Source organism: Canis lupus, chromosome 13, assembly GCF_003254725.2.
Source record: "Canis lupus dingo isolate Sandy chromosome 13, ASM325472v2, whole genome shotgun sequence".
NCBI classification, from domain to species: Eukaryota; Metazoa; Chordata; class Mammalia; order Carnivora; family Canidae; genus Canis; species Canis lupus.
In genome coordinates, this window is record NC_064255.1 from 7767672 (window position 1) to 7783805 (window position 16134).

Sequence of the window (16134 nt, forward strand, 5' to 3'; positions counted from 1 at the left end):
GAAACAAAACAAATGAGCAAGGGGAAAAAGAGAGAGAGAAAGTGGCAAATCAAGAAACAGATTCTTAACTATAGAGAACAAGCTGGAGATGAGTTAATTAGGTGATGGGGATTAAGGAGTGCATTTGCTATGATGAACACAGGTGATATAAGAAGTACTGAATATTATACATCGAAAACCAATATTATACTGTATGTTAAGTAACTGGAATTTAAATAAAACTTAAATAAAATATAAAAAATATTCTACAGTGAGAATATTTTCCTTAGATGGGAAAATTTTACATAATTTCTCTCTATGGGAAATTTAACTCTATTCCAATAATTTAATTTTTGTCTTTCCTTACAATGAGACAAACGTTCTACAGACCATATGAAAACTAAACAATCAAGGACTGGGGTGCCTGGGTGGTGCAGTCAGTTGAAGTGTCCAACTCTTGGTTTCAGCTTAGATTGTGATCTCAGGGTCATTAGATCGAGCTTCATGTTGGGCTCCATGCTTGGGCAGAGTTTGCTTAAGTCTCTTTCCTTCCCTCTCCCTTTCTCTCTCAAAAATAAATATTTAAAAAAAAAGAATAGACAGGAAAACTTCAATTATTTAAACAGTATTGTATTGATATATGAACTGACAAACAGAACCACTGGAGCAGGATAGAAAACAAACCCAACTACACACAAGAAATGAATACATGATAGAGGTGTTAGATCAGTAGGGAGAAAACAGATTATTCAAAAGATGGTGATGGAAAAGCATGGAGGCATCTGGGGAAAAAGTTGGATTCATCTTTCACAATGTGCACCTGAATATATTCTAAATAAATCAAATATTCTATTCAAATATTCTAAATAAATCAAAGATGAAATGTAAAAAAATGAAACCATACTAGAAGAAAATGAGAACATTCTTTTATAAATTTGTGGTGAAGACAGCACTCAAAATCCAGAGGCTATAAAGAAAAATATCAATAAATGTTACTACATTAAAAGAAATTAAAAAGGAAAAAAATTTTTTTTTTAATTATGCAAGGAAAAAATATTTAAAAAATTTTAAAAAATTATGCAAGGAAAAAATATAAAGAAAAGGGAAACTATAGATAAAGTGAAAAGATAACGTACAGGAAGAAATATTTGTGGACTCTTAAAACAGAATAATCTCCCTAGTATATGAAAAACACATAGAAATCAATGAGAAAAAGGCCAACTTCCCAGTAGCAAATTGGGCAAAAATATGAATAAAGAGTTAATTGGAAAAGAAATGCAAATGGCTCCTAAATACACCCTTATTCATAAGACATGAAAAAAAATTTTAATTACATGAGATTATCACTTCTCTGCACACTGCAACGGCCAAGACACTTACAAATAAAGTTTATGTCACACTCGTTGGTGTCATGTGGGAAACAAGCACTCTGCTTCACCAGTATCAGGAGGTAATCATCAGTAAAAGTCCCGTGGAGGGCGGTTGGCAATATTTGTTAAAATCACTCATTCATATAGCTTTGACCCAGAAATTCCTCTTACGGGAAATTATCCAAGAGAGTCGAATGATATTTGTACAAAATTATGCATTACCGCATTTTTCAGAACAGTGAAGGATTAGAAACAACCTAAATGCCTATCATAAGGAAACAATTAAATACATCATTGTATCCACACAAATAAGGATGTTCTAGTCAGTAGTCCAAAAAGAGATAAACAGGGAAACTTTCCGGTCAAGAAAGTTATCTGATAAAAAGCTCCGAGATAGGGGCAGCCCGGGTGGCTCATCGGTTTAGCGCCGCCTTCAGCCCAGGGCGTGATCCTGGGGTCCTGGGATCGAGTCCCGCGAGCGGCTCCCTGCATGGAGCCTGCTTCTCCCTCTGCCTGTGTCTCTCTCTCTGTGTGTGTCTCTCATGAATAAATACATAAAATCTTATAAACATATATATTTTTTAAACATATATTTTAAAAAGCTCCAAGAGACATTAAATTTAAAAAGCAAGACATAGTACAATATGCTTTCAAGACAAAGAGAACATAAGAGTATATGTTCACATTTGCTCCCGTATCCAGAAACTCTAGAAGCTTCCAGAAAAGCCTACTTGCAAATGTGGCAGGAGAGAGAGAGCTGCTTGGCTGCCGTCCATCCAAGTCTTTGCCGGAGCCCGTCGACGAGCTGGGCCGCGACTTCCCAGCGCAGCTGCCTGAGAGGCCGTGAAGACAGCTCCTCGCCCGCTTCGCGTACTGACGCACCCCAAGCGCTGAGCACCGCGCACCAGGCAGGCTCTCGGGCCACACGTGGTGGGCGAGCCCCGGGGTGACCGCGGAGGGAGACAGGGCTGCATCCCCGGGTGTGTTAATGATGCATTGACTTGAAAGGTAAATTAAAAATAAAACAATGAAAGAGTGGAGAGTAGGAGGGCCTCAGATTTCTTTCTTTTTTTAAAAGATTATTTTTATTATTCATGAAAGACACAGAGAGAGGCAGAGACACAGGCAGAGGGAGAAGCAGGCTCCATGCAGGGAGCCCGACGTGGGACCCGATCCCAGGACCCCAGGACTCCAGGATCATGCTCCAGGCTGAAGGCAGGAGCTACACCACTGAGCCACCTGGGCTTCCCTGGACCTCAGATTTCTTTTTTTCTCCATATCAGATTTTACGGAAACGTGTCCATTTCCATGACTACGTTTTGTTTACACAAGGGCTGAAAACGGCAGCTCGGAGTCTCCCCAGGGCGCCGCCACATGCCCCACAGGAGGGCGGGCCGCCGGGCGCTTCGCCTCCTCAGGCCTGCGGAAGAGCCGCGCATGCGCACCTGCAGCCGCTCGCGGCCCTTGTCGACGAGAGCGACTTGCCCACGCCGGCCTTGCGGCGCTTTTGGATGGTCTCGGGCTTACAGCCTTTACCGCCTCTGCTTGCCAGACTTCCAGCTCTTTCTGTGGTCCTGGTCCATGAACGTTCATGGAGCTGCACATCAATATCGCGGATGTTAGAGGTTCAGAGACGAATGAGGTAGTGTCTGCGCCCTCTCGGGGTTTCCAATCCAGTCAGAGATTCAGGCACACGGGTCTCCACAACGTGTTAACCTAAGGTTTCCGTTCTCCGCGTCTGTATTGTTTTGCTGGGGCTGAGGGAGCAGATGGCCACGACCTTGACAGGGAGAGAGTCTTTTCTTGCCTCTCCAGCTTCTGGTGGCTCCCGGCTTCCGGGGCTTGCGGCAGCGGCGCTCCAGCCTCTGCCTCTGCCTGTCCCTCTGTGTGGTCGCTCACCTTCCGGTCTGTGTCTTTTCCGCTTCTGTCTGCGTCAGATTCCCCTCAGCCTTTTTCTGATGTAAGGACACTTGTCATTGGGTTTAGTTAGGGCCCTCCCAGATAACCCAGGAGGATCTTGAGATCCTCAAATTGATTACATCAGCAAAGACTCTTTTTAAAATGACACCATATTCACAAATTCTGGGGGTTAGGTTGTGGGCCATCCAGTGGGGGGGGGGGGCACCATTCAATCCACTAATGTCCTCTTGCATGTGTTCTCTCACTTTTCTTTAGCGTCCCATTGTGCTTGTTCTCAGCCTGCATCAGGAGTCCGACTTGAGATCCAGCTCAGTCCAGCCACCAGCTAGCCGTGTGACCTTGGGTGTATTACCTAACTTTTCTCTGCCTGAGACCCCCTGCCCAAGTGGGAAGTGGAAATTTAACAAGTTTGTTGTGCAAATTAAATGGGGCCTGGAATGTAAAGCTGTTAGCTCAAAAGATGTGGGGAGTGATGATCTCATTGTGGTTAGCATCTGTGGTAGGATTTCAGCTTTTCAATGTGGGGTTTTACAAGGAAGCATTTATCATGGTCCTTCGGCCTTCATTTTCCCAGTGCCATAAGCGTTGGAGGCATGCTCCAATCTTGGAACAGTGGCTTGGCTTTGGAAGCCTTGCAGCTAACTGGCAGACAATTGGTAATTCACTATTTTAAGTTTAGGACACTGGCAGGAGGTCTGAGTTATGTTAATTTCAAAGCCCTCTGACAGACATCAGATTTTTTTTATTATTATTTTAAGTAGAGTTTGGCACTTATTCAAAGAGTCAAAAGAAGCTGTGTGGGGAGATATCTTGTTTAACATCTGTCATTTAACACCACTTGTACCCCAGGGGGAGAAAGGAGAGGGTGCCTGAGAGCTAAATTTAAGTCTAAGGATCTAAGCATTTTTAAAAGAAGGTAGATAACAGTTTCCTGTCAGGGAGAGACTGCTAAAAGAGAAAGTTTTGTTCAAGCTTTCTTTACTCTCTTCTTTACTCTCTCTAAAATCCAGGGAGAGTTATTTGTAGTTAAGTACATGTCTTAAATCCTGTCTTCTTTAGAGTAAATATTCTCTTCAAAAGCAAGGAATGGAAAAAAAAAAAAAAAAAAAACAAGGAATGTTTAAAACCTGTATTTCCTTTCCTTTTCCTTACAAGGAAAAGGTTTCTCTGATGAGACACTTCAGTCAAGTGAGCATGTCTATGGAGGTCCAATTTATAAAACAAAAATAATCTTATTGGGAGGGGTGATGGTTGAGAATCTACAGTAATACAATATTCCTCAGCAGGCAAAATCCCCTCCCCAGGGTGTCACCCTTAACTGGGGCACTTGTCTCCTCTGAGGAAGGGGCTGGAGGGCATTCGGACCAGCTGGAGTGTGCCTGAAGCTTCAACTTGAAGGTCGAGTTGCTCATGAAAAGTTTTGTTCTGTAAATCACGTAAACGCAAAAGAAGGCAATGAGATGTCAACTACATTGAATAGCTTAGGGTTCCAAGGATGAATGTGGGACAAAAATAAAACTAGACCCATTGTTGATAACAACCATAGTGCATTCTGGGAGATTTGACTAGTGAAGTGGTTAAGAGCAGGGGGGCTAGGAGCTTAAGCTGCTGGTTCCTACCCCGAGCTTTGTGGGTCTGCGTGGTCCCTAGACCAGCCAGTAGCATCGGCAACACCTGGCAGCTTGGAAGTGCAGACTCTCAGCCCCATCCCAGACCTACTGAATCATAATCTGCATTTAGCACGAATGCCAGATGATTTGTATGTGCGTTAAAGATTGAGGAGCGCTGATCTACTGTGGCAGACAGACCCTAGGGTGACCCTCAATCATTTTCACTTCCTGTTGTTTGCACAATCATTTTCACTTCCTGTTATTTGCACCTTTGTGTGATCCCTTCCCCTTGAATGAGAGTGGGACTTGTGACTTACTTCCCGCTGGCAGAAGACGACAAAGGTGAAGAGATTTTGCAGATACAATTAATGTCTCACATTGGTTGATTCTGAGTTAAAAGGAAGAATACTCCTAGTAGGGCCCAACTTTATTAGGTGAACAGCCCTTACAGGAGGGACTGATTCTTCCCTGAGGTGAGAGGCTCTCCTTGTGGGTTTGGTGATCTAAGTAGCCAAGGTACTAAGTACACAGCAAGGCCTCTAGGACCTAAAGGTGGCCAACAGCCAGCAAAGCGGGGCGGAGGGGGGGGGGTCCTCTATCCTGCAGCTGCAAGGAGAGCATTTCAGTCAACCACTTGCATGAGCTTGGAAGCAGATTCTTCCCCAGCTGAGCCTGGGGATGGGCAAGCAGCCCAGCCGACACCTCCTTGCAGCCTTGCAAGCAAACTGTGAGAAAGGAACACTAGGGCATGCCTGGACTCTTGACTGATAGAAACTGTGAGTTAATAAATGTGTATTATCTCCAGCTGTTGAGTTCGTGCAGATTTGTTATACAGCAGGAGAAAACCAGTCCACCTAGGGCAACTTATTTAACTACTCTCTCTTCTTTGCCTAAATATAAAGAGGGGATGAAAGTAGTATTAACCAGGGGCTATTGGGCAGATTAATGGGTAATATGTGTAAAGTACTTAAAACTGGACTTGGTAAACCATGGTTACTGCTAAAAAATTGTATTATTACAGTATATACCTGAGACAGAGAATTACATGATTATAATTCCCTGCTTTTGAAAACTGCTTTTTAATAGGATGCACAAAATGAATGACAGTCAAGGAATTATGTTGTATCTTGTGTATATATGGGCTTCTGGGTCATCCCAAGTATGTCTTTTGAATTTACTTCAGTGAAAATACAGCTCAATGCCGCTAGAGTCTACAATGCATCTTGTGTTACGTTTAGTCTCCTAAGAGACTCTGTCTAAGCATCTCCTGGTTACAACTTAAAGTGGAAAAACATGCACCTTATCTTCATTTTAAGACGGGTAAGTGGAGCTGTGGAAGACATTATTTGTCCAGGTTGTGGAGGAAATAGATGATATAAACAGAATTGAAATCTTGCATCCTGATTCAAGCTCAGATTCTCAAAACCCCAAAGGCTCTTTGCTGTATGGCACAAGACAGGCTCAGCTAGAGATGGGCTGTATTGAAAGGACCTTTCTCAATGCAGATTCCAACACTTACTTCTTTCCTCTGTGTCTGCTCCTCCACACCCGCTGATCCTCTTTGACAGAAACTTTGTTTTGGGACTTACTGGCAAAATGTTACTTCTGACTGTGCAACATCCCACTCCAGGCAGGTGTAAACAATGCAGAAGCAGTAGCAGATCTCTGAGTGGCAGCATGGCTGCTATTATGACAGTAAAATTAGAATGGGAGATGAATTCTACCCTTCACTGAAATTTTTTTTTAGCCTCTATGTAAAACAGGTGCACTGCAATTCCAAGCAGTTACTTGCTGAGCATCCCTGTCATTCTTTGTCAATGGCTCTGTTACCTTCCTTAAGTGACTGTACACTGTACTTAAAATACTCTTCAGGTTATTTTTAATGACAGTGTTCTTTCAGGAGACTTTTATCTAGTAGCCACCTGTTACATTGCTCTTTGTTTTGAAGCTCAATATGCATTCAAGAGGGCTTTTTGTTCTACTCTAAGGTAAAGTCACTCACGCTTGGTTTTTGGCTAGTACCACAGATGAGATTATAAGTGAACTTCCATAAATCGTCCTCTGCTCACCCAATTCCACAACTTATTCTTCCCTCTGAAACCTCTTCTAAGTGATGAGATAAACAGGTTTGTCTTCTTCAGTACATGTTTTATTTTTTCATTCCTTTATCAACTAAAGGTTTAGGTTTTGGTGCTAATGCTAATGTGTTAGTCTCATCTTATTCTGCTGAGGAAGTTGCCTAGCTGTGAAAACTGTACTATGTCCTCAGATATTCCTGACGATATGATAGAGTATATTTTTTCTTACCCATTAGTCAAGGTAATATGGTTTTGATACTTACAAGTCACATCTCAGTTAATATACAGGTATCTGTGTGTGTGTGTGTGTGTATAATTATTTATGTCCTTCTATTGAAAGTCCCTGGATTTCTTATATACTCTAACCCTAAACTGCCAACATCATTCATTTTTTTAAAGATTTTATTTATTTATTCATGAGAGACACAGAAAGAAAGGCAGAGACACAGGCAGAGGAAGAAGCAGGCTCCATACAGGGAGCCCGACGTGGGACTCCATCTTGGGTCTCCAGGATCACGCCCTGGGCTGAAGGCAGCGCTAAACCACTAAGCCATCTGGGCTGCCCATCATTCATTTTTTTTAATTGTGGTAAAACCAACAAACATAACAAGAGTATATTTCTGACTCCTTCAAAGATATTTGGCTTAGGGACAGTGAAAAATATTGAGCCTAAACTTTCCTTTAGAATATTCTCTAAATAACACCAGTACAATATGCTAATAATAATGAGAAGGAGGGTAGCAGTAGTTATAACTTTCGAATCTGAATCCAGCTAAGTATGTGCATTTTTAATGACTGTGTCAGGAAAGTTACATGACAAAAATTCTTTAAGAATCTTTCAAAGACCATACTAGAGAGTAGTAATTATGATATTTTTAGATGACAGATTCCTTCCTTCAGGAAGCTTTCACAATCACTGTGTGTTCATGAAATCTTTACTGAAGGTGGGAAAGATTATTTCACACAAGGAAAACAATGCAGTTAACTACATAATTGCATAAGAAACACAGCAGGTACAAAATTAAGATCATCTGATATTTGTTTTCTGTTGTGTCTTAGACCATTTAGAGAGAGGCACAGGCTATACGCAGGGATGATGGGATGCAGGTGTATGCAGAGACAGCACCATGGCTAGAATGTTGAAATACTCGTGCAAGCCACACTGGTGCCCAATGCCGGCCTCTGCTCAGGAACATCTAGACACCTGAATCCATCACCTCAAGGGTTAACACCTGGCACATAGTGGGACCTTCAAGCCCCAGCCTTCATTCAGGGCTCAGGCTGTCCCAGTCCTTCAATGTTTTGAGGGTTACCCATGGGTAAATTTGATTAGGAAGTAATTGTGATGCTCAGTGAAGTTTCAGTGATTCACGTGGCCGGAAGCTGTCTTAAAAAGGATCGTGGTACATCTTCTTTCTGTTGTGATGTGCTTCATTCCATTTTCCTCTCAAACTCAGACGTGTCAACTAATCTGCCATTGCTCTGTGGAGTTCCAACCTGAAAAGCCGCTTCATGGAATCTGAAATTTGGAAATCCGAATACCTTAATGGAGCTGCTGAACTACTCTTGCAGAGGAAAGAAAGACAGAGAAGTGGTATCCTTCCCTCTGCCTTTAAGTGGTCATCTGAGGCGAGGAGAAGTATGATCAGAATGACTACTTGGAGGATGCTAGGATTTGGTTCCCATGGCTGCAAATATAGCTAGTTATCATAACCCAGCCTCAAACACGTAGGAATGAAGAGTTTTTGATCTTCACTGGAAGATAAACAAAGACACTTGTCTGAAGTGTGTTAGGTAACCCTCTAGGAGTTGTTTTTCTTTAAGTGAGGGAGGACAAGTAACTGATGTCTGAAATACCTACAAATGAACCACTTTTGTGTTTCTGCCACAGTGATGATATGACAAGGTTAAAGCAACAGTTCATGTAGTCAAGATCCACTGCAAATTTCCAACATTATCTAATGTCTCCAATGTCAAGACTAGTTCTTAGAGAAGGAGACTAAAGACTAAATATTCAGGTATTACTATCTGCCTCCAAGGCTATTTAGAAATGCTATGTTAGGTTAATCTTAACCTTTATGCCATGTAGAGTCAAACTGCTTATTCCCCTTTTATCACCTTAACTCATTTGCATTCCTAAGCTCATTTTTCCAAATAAAACTTTCTTCTAGTTACTCATGGCTGGGCCACATCAACAGGACTCTTATATTGCTGACTGATGACCACTAGCTTTATTTTGCTTTTCCCGGGGCCACTTACACTCTGAGGGATGAAATGTACACTCCCATTAGTTTTCCGTCCCTACTCAATGGCTTTCCAGGTCACTTACTGAATGCTGTTGGTGAAATGTCCTGTTTTCTGATACAGTGACAGACCCAAAGATCATAGCCTGATTCTTCAGTCACTGGCTGGACAGAGTGATCTCATTTCACCCTCTTGTTACAGTCTCCCTCTGGGCTTGCCTTTCACAAACAACTCAGTTGCATTTTACACCAAATGTACAACTGAGTTGCTTGACCTTTCTATTCCGCAGTCTCTCAGGACAAGTCAAGCTATCAGCTACCTCCTTTCGCATTTCATAGCAACAGGCAGAACATATTCTTACTCACTACTTTCCTATCTACCAACTGTTCTGCTCAGCAGGCAGCTGTGTTATGGTTGGGAAAGGTAGCATTCTAACAGACCTAATATTTATTTAACCAAAGAGACCTCTGGGGCTAACCTACAATTATAGGGATCCTCAATCAAACATTGTCTGTACACACATTGTATCTTAAGCATGTCAAGAACTTGTGATTAGAAACTCTGATAGAGGGGAATTAGACTCACTCAAGCTCCTGAATGCCTTTGGGACTCTCAGCTTATACTTGGGACATTCATGAAATAAGGAAGGAAAACAGCAGTGCACTGAATGTTGTAATTCAAGATATAAACGAAGATTTGTGTTAGAGGCAATTTTCTATGGTTAAATTAATATTTTTAGTACATTTAAGTGAAAGTAGCCTTTTATTTTAAAGTGACTAGACATAGACTTAAATGGGAAAAGTGTGTAAATAAAATCAAAATTTTATTTTCTTTAAGAAAGGATAAACCACAAACTTACCATAGTTTAGTCCCTTCTAGGGTTTAAAGTATAAAAAATTGGGGGACAGTTTTTTTTTTTAACTGTATTTAAGTTTCTCAGTTTTTCTTCCTCAGAAGTCAACGTATTTCTTAATTAACCCAGCTCTCTATATCCTCAGAATTTTCCTAGATGATCCATATATCAATCCAGTGTAATCCATAGCTTTCCCACTTTATCTAGTACCCTGATCTGCTGCTCCTGGCTACCACTTCTCTGTCTATAACTTGCCTCCACGCCTGTCCTTTGCTCCTTTGTTCAATCATTTGCTGCTACTCTTCGACCTCTCTTCTATCTTTCTATTTGTATTTATTGAAGGAAATGTGTTCCTAAAGAGCAGAAGCCATGCAACATCTGCTATAACAATATTGGACATCTCTAAGACATGAGTGCTTGTGGTATCAATAATATTGCTGAGTTTGCTTATTTTGAAAGCAAAAGCAAAAGATTTAGCTCTTGAAACACTTATTCTTGGGCTGTTTGTTGGAACACAGCCACCATGCCAGAAGCAGCATAAGCCATGAGGATTGGCCATGTGCAGAGACTTTAATCAATAGTGTCAGCTGAACTCCCAGTCAATAGCCAGTTATCTAAGTGAGGTCTTGGATCTTTAGCTTAGTTGGGTCTTTAGACCACTCCAGCCCCGCAGCCATATAATTTCACCTACATGAGAGACACTAAATGAGAACATCCCAGATGACCCTGGTCAACCTAGAGAATTGTTTTATAGGTGGCAAAAAGTATCTCACTTTTGGGTAAAGATCACCTGAAGGTTACAGTTTTGTTAAGACTACTTATAGTCCCTTTCAAGTAGATTAGGAGTCTTTTAAGAATCTTAAAAGCTGTGTCTTACCTACAGTTGCCAGATAAAGTACAGGACATAACATTTGGCAGTACTTACACTAAAAATTTATTCATGTTTGTATGAAAATCAAATTTAACCAGTATTTTACTTTATTTGCTAAACTTGGCAAATAGGCATACCCTGAATCTACCAAACAAAGAAAGGGCTGATCTCAAAGAGGCCTCTTATATTACCTATCCATACTTCACTCCTTGGCCCTTTATTAGATGATATGGGAAATAGATTCCCTAGATCAGTCAAATCTACTTATTAAAATACTATAAACCTTTACCCAAGATCCTCTGAGCAAATATTCATTCCCAACACTTCCAAAATGTTATAGAATATGTAACTCAATCCCTCAAAACAAATCTAAAACCAAACTAGAACTTGGACTTTGGAAAAATCAAATGCAAATAAAAACATGATTGAATAAAACAAAGCATTACTTGTTTTGATTTATCTCTGAAGGCTACAGGAAGGAAAAAAAGAATTTGGATGATTTTCAGCAACAAATAAAATCTTCAAGTTCATGGAAAAATAATACCAACACCATTTAATTTTTGGATATTGTTTCATAGTTTACAAAAAACTTTCAGATTATTTCATTTGAATTTCACAAGAAACATGAAGTGAAAAAGTGATAGATCATTTATGAATCCTATGGACCTTAACAGACACTGCCACTGAAACTGTTGTACCTTACTGCAGAGCTCCTTAAATTATCACATAGAGGTCTATGTACTCTCAGATAAATTCTAACAAGCTGTTTGTTACTCCTTCTAGCACAGGTTGGAAACTGCAATGAGAAAGATACCTTTATAGCATTAAGAAGCTAGTTGACCCTCTGGAAGACACAGCAGACACAACTCCAATTCTGTTTGAGTTTGAAGACCTCTTAATACATTAGCTAAAGATCCATTCAAACCCCAGTAAATTCTAAGACCTGACACTGCCGATTTTTGACATGCTAATTTAGTTGATATTTTTATCTATGGCCCATATATCTATGTTAAGCTACTAAATAATGCACTTTAGAAAAATGTGTCAAAGTAATACATAATTTAAACAAGTAGCTGGAAAAAAATCCTACATCAACTATCTTATTCTATGACAATCTTAAACAAGTTAGAATTATGTTGTGGCACTAAAAGGCAATTGAATGTATAAAGCAATGCAAGTCATTCATTCCTACCCTCATTTTAAAGCATAGATTTTTCTGCAAATTGTATTTTTCTGCAAATAATCAATAACATTGTAGCAATTTCTACAGGATATGCTGATATCAGTTGGAAGTCTGAGGGAACAATTCCAAAATAAACCCAAACAACATAAATTAAAGCAACCAGAATGTTTTTTCAGTGGATTAGAGGTTCTCCTCCTATAAAGATGGGCTACCATAAAATTCATTCTTCAAAGGTCTTGGAGCAAGCAGCTCTCATGTCTTTATCTGTTTTTACATGTATAATAGATGAGGCTTAAAAAGAATCTGGATGCAAATTTAAGCAAAGTTTACCATAATGGCATCAGAGTCAATATGGATGTGGATATAGTACTTACTCTCTCTGCATTTTCTCTTGCTATCTTCCTTATTCAAAATTTATCTGTCAATAAAATGAGAAAATAAATTGTTAAGATTTACAGGATTATAATTCACATTACCACCACAATGTACTTGCTGGTATTGCCATGTAAGAACAGGAAACAACATAGGTTTGTCTGTTAGGTGTAGTGGACAAATGCTTTTTCTAACATTCCACGTTGTTGCATGAAGTTGACTGATCTTTGTCTGCTTGGTTCTCATTTTTCTTTCTAGAACCAGCATCTCATTTTGTCTTTCAGTAATCATCTTGCTCTCTGCCCACGTCATTGAGTATGACCCACTACCTGCCCCATTCCTCCTCTCCAGGGGAGTGATTGATCTAACAAATCAGTATATTTTATCTTCCCACCCCCAACCCAGAGGCGGAAATGGAGAAGTGACCCCAGTGATACAGTGAGATTCAATCCTAGAGTTTTTTAGGATACTGGGAAGGAAAGGTTTAATTTCTGTTGGTGTTGATAAGTGATAGGGTGAGCTGTTTTGTTACTTCATGGGGAGAGCCTACCTGGGAAGGAACTCACCATAAAGGAAAGCAAAGAAGGCTAAGAGAGTAAAAGTCCACATGACACTGTTTTAGCATCTTGCTCAAGCCATATCTGAAGATGTTACTACTCTAAGACTCTTCAGTTATGTTAACTAATAAATTCCTTTTCTTATTTAGGCCACTTTGAACTGGAGTTTTATCATGTAAAATTAATCAAAATCCAGAATTAAAATTCAAGCTAGCAAGAGTGATTATAGAAGAAAAAACATGATTCTGTTTTAATTCAAGAAAAAAATGCACAAACTTCAATTCCTTCACTGAAATTATATATTACTCATTTTTGCCACTCACCTCATAAGACTGTGAAGTATTTGTGAAGGAGAACGTGAGTGTAGACCATTATTTGTCCTTTCCACGTTTTTAATTAAATGAGGAAACTTACTACACCTAGAATGTCTTATGGCCTAGCGTCATAAAAAGCAATTGGTCACTATCATTCATGAGAAATCCCAGCACAAAGTACAACAAAACGCTAAACCTAACAGATAACATCTGTTTGAAATACACAATATGATACAGCCAAAGCAAAGGGTTCTTGAATTGGATTTAGTGCAGTCAACCCACATAGGTATCAAAAACTGGAAAATAAGATGCCTTATTTTACCTTTAAATGCTTCTGATCAGGGCAGCCCGGGTGGCTCAGCGGTTTAACGCTGCCTTCAGCCCAGGGCCTGATCCTGGAGACCCGGGATCGAGTCCCACATCAGGTTCCTTGCGTGGAGCCTGCTTCTCTCTGCCTGTGTCTCTGCCTCTCTCTCTGTCTCTCATAAATAAATAAATAAAATTTAAAAAATAAATAAATGCTTCTGATCAGCTAGTTCAAAAGTTATATCATGGAGAAGATGTCTTTTAATTAATGACTCTAATAGCCAAGCACTATGGTAAATCTTTGCAAAGAGCATATTATTAGCTACAAGATTGTTCTTCCAGTGGGGTTAGGGAGACAAGTATTTAAATCTCTCAAAGGGGGAGGATTGCATTCAGTTTTCTGCCAAATAACTTGTCCTTCAGAGTTAATAGGGACATTGTAACTGGATCTACCTAAATATTATACAATAAATCTTAGTGATCACATATGAGGCTAGCAACACGGAGCTAATGAGCTTGAGCTTGCAGGGGAAAGATTGGCCTTGCCTCTTACTCCTAAGAAAGACCCTGTCTGAAAAGAGTTCCTCCTTTCTCAGTGCTTTCACAAGTCATGTGTGGCCATGTTACTCACATACATGCGGGTCTAGATTTACTTCCTTCCAGGACAGGAAATGAGTAGTTTCTCTGGCAAATTAACAAGTCCGCTTTGCCTTAGATTGGGCTCTCTTTTGAATTCTAATCAGAAGTTATTTTTGATTATCACAGGCATCCTTTTCAGGGATTCTTTTATCTTAGTCTCTGGCTTTCAACCCACCAAAATCAATGTATGTGTGCACATGTGCGTGTGTATGAGTGTGAAAAATAAGTGGCTACTTTTAAATATAAGAGTGGCTCTTTGCCATATATCCCAGATTGGAGTCCTGATGAGCTTCTGGAAGGAAAGGAATTTCACAGCACTAGAGGTTAATTGTAGTGAGGGATGAAGGACATAATTGGATGACTTGCTTGATGGATCAACAAAAGAGTGTGCGTTTACTTGGTCAATGCCAGAGAAAACAATCTCTGATTTACTTTATAGTCCCCATTGTATTTGATAAAATGGGCTTGTGTGGTGACAATGGACGTGGATTCTGTAGTCAGAGAAGTTTTAAATCCAAACTTAGCATCTTATTAGTTATATGACTTTAGGTGACTTTCTGAACATCTCTGTGCCTTGGTTTCCTTATTTGTAAAATGGAAAGATAATGAGAGGGCTGAAAAGTATATTCAGTGTCGTTGGTGACATGCTTAGCACCCGAGGCACCCAATAGTTCATTGTTAGGCTCTGATCCTACCGAAAGTGGTCAATACCTGTCTGTCTCCTGATTCAGTTCCTCAGTGGCAGATGGAGGGTCATATGAAAACCTTGGCAGTTTTTACTGAACTGAGAATCTGGATTGTGATGGCATCTAAATTCTAAGTTAGAATGAAATGACTAGCTCACTGTATTCTCTCCTTTTCTCTTACATTTTGTGGTTGAGGCCCACCTGAGGGTTAGGATCCACTTCCTGAATTTTTACACTATTTATTTAGAACTGAGTATTTCCAATCCTTTTGATAACAAACTGATGTCTGTTTTTTGAGCCAAACCTGCCAACATTAGAATAAAAAGAATGATTCTGAGAGGTTTCAAATTATCTCTCATTTACACAGAAACCAATTTTGGAGAGCTGGAGGTTACTTGGAACCATACTTCTTCCCTCTAGCAGAACTAGACTGAAAACTTTTTAGAAAATGAATACATGTTTGTTTTTGTTGTTACTGTTTTTAAATCTTGATTATCTGGTAAATCTAATAGTGTCATTGCCAAGAAAGAATATATATTACTTAAGATCTTTCTACTGATTTTTTCCTTCTTTGTATGTGATCTAATTTTGATTTTCCAAGCCTGATATTTCCCATGTCTATAATCCACAGTAGAAGGTCTTCCAAAAGCTATCTTTGGTTTGCTGGATTCCATGTGTGTTGTGAAGATTTTGTTCTGCCTTTATTCACCTAGTAAATGCCATTTATTAATACCTTTTTAAAGGATTTCAGTTACCTTAAACCTTTAGTTGGCTCGTTAAAACTATGTAGTAGGAAAAATTTGAAACACAGGCAAAAGTAGAGATTACAGTATCATAAGCCTGTGTACCAGGAGTCTCTGTCAACCAGGCTCAGCAATCATGAGCTAATGGCTAAACTTGTCTAACCTCATATATCCCCACTTTCCTTCCATTGTCAGATGATGTTGAAATAAACTACTAGACAGTGTATCATTTTATTAATATTTCAGCCCTGCTTGTCTTTCTAGAAGATTATTTTTAATATATCCCTAACACTATGATCACACCTAAACAATAAATCATCACTTCTTAACATCATGATCAGTTAGTTAGGGCTCAAATTCTACCCAATAAGTCTGCTTTCAGCTGCATAAAACTGCAGTTTCTTTTTCC

At 39.8% G+C, this 16134-nt stretch overlaps 1 long non-coding RNA gene across 1 annotated transcript; it reads right to left on the reverse strand.

Annotated features, from left to right (window-relative positions):
* Nucleotides 1-7704: 7704 nt before the first annotated feature.
* LOC112662284 (uncharacterized) lies at nucleotides 7705-15109 on the reverse strand. The gene is made up of 3 exons (XR_003138367.2): nucleotides 15008-15109; nucleotides 12483-12526; nucleotides 7705-8476 (listed from the first exon to the last, which is right to left on the reverse strand). It is a non-coding gene; the product is annotated as an uncharacterized LOC112662284 (long non-coding RNA).
* Between the last annotated feature and the right edge of the window lie 1025 nt (nucleotides 15110-16134).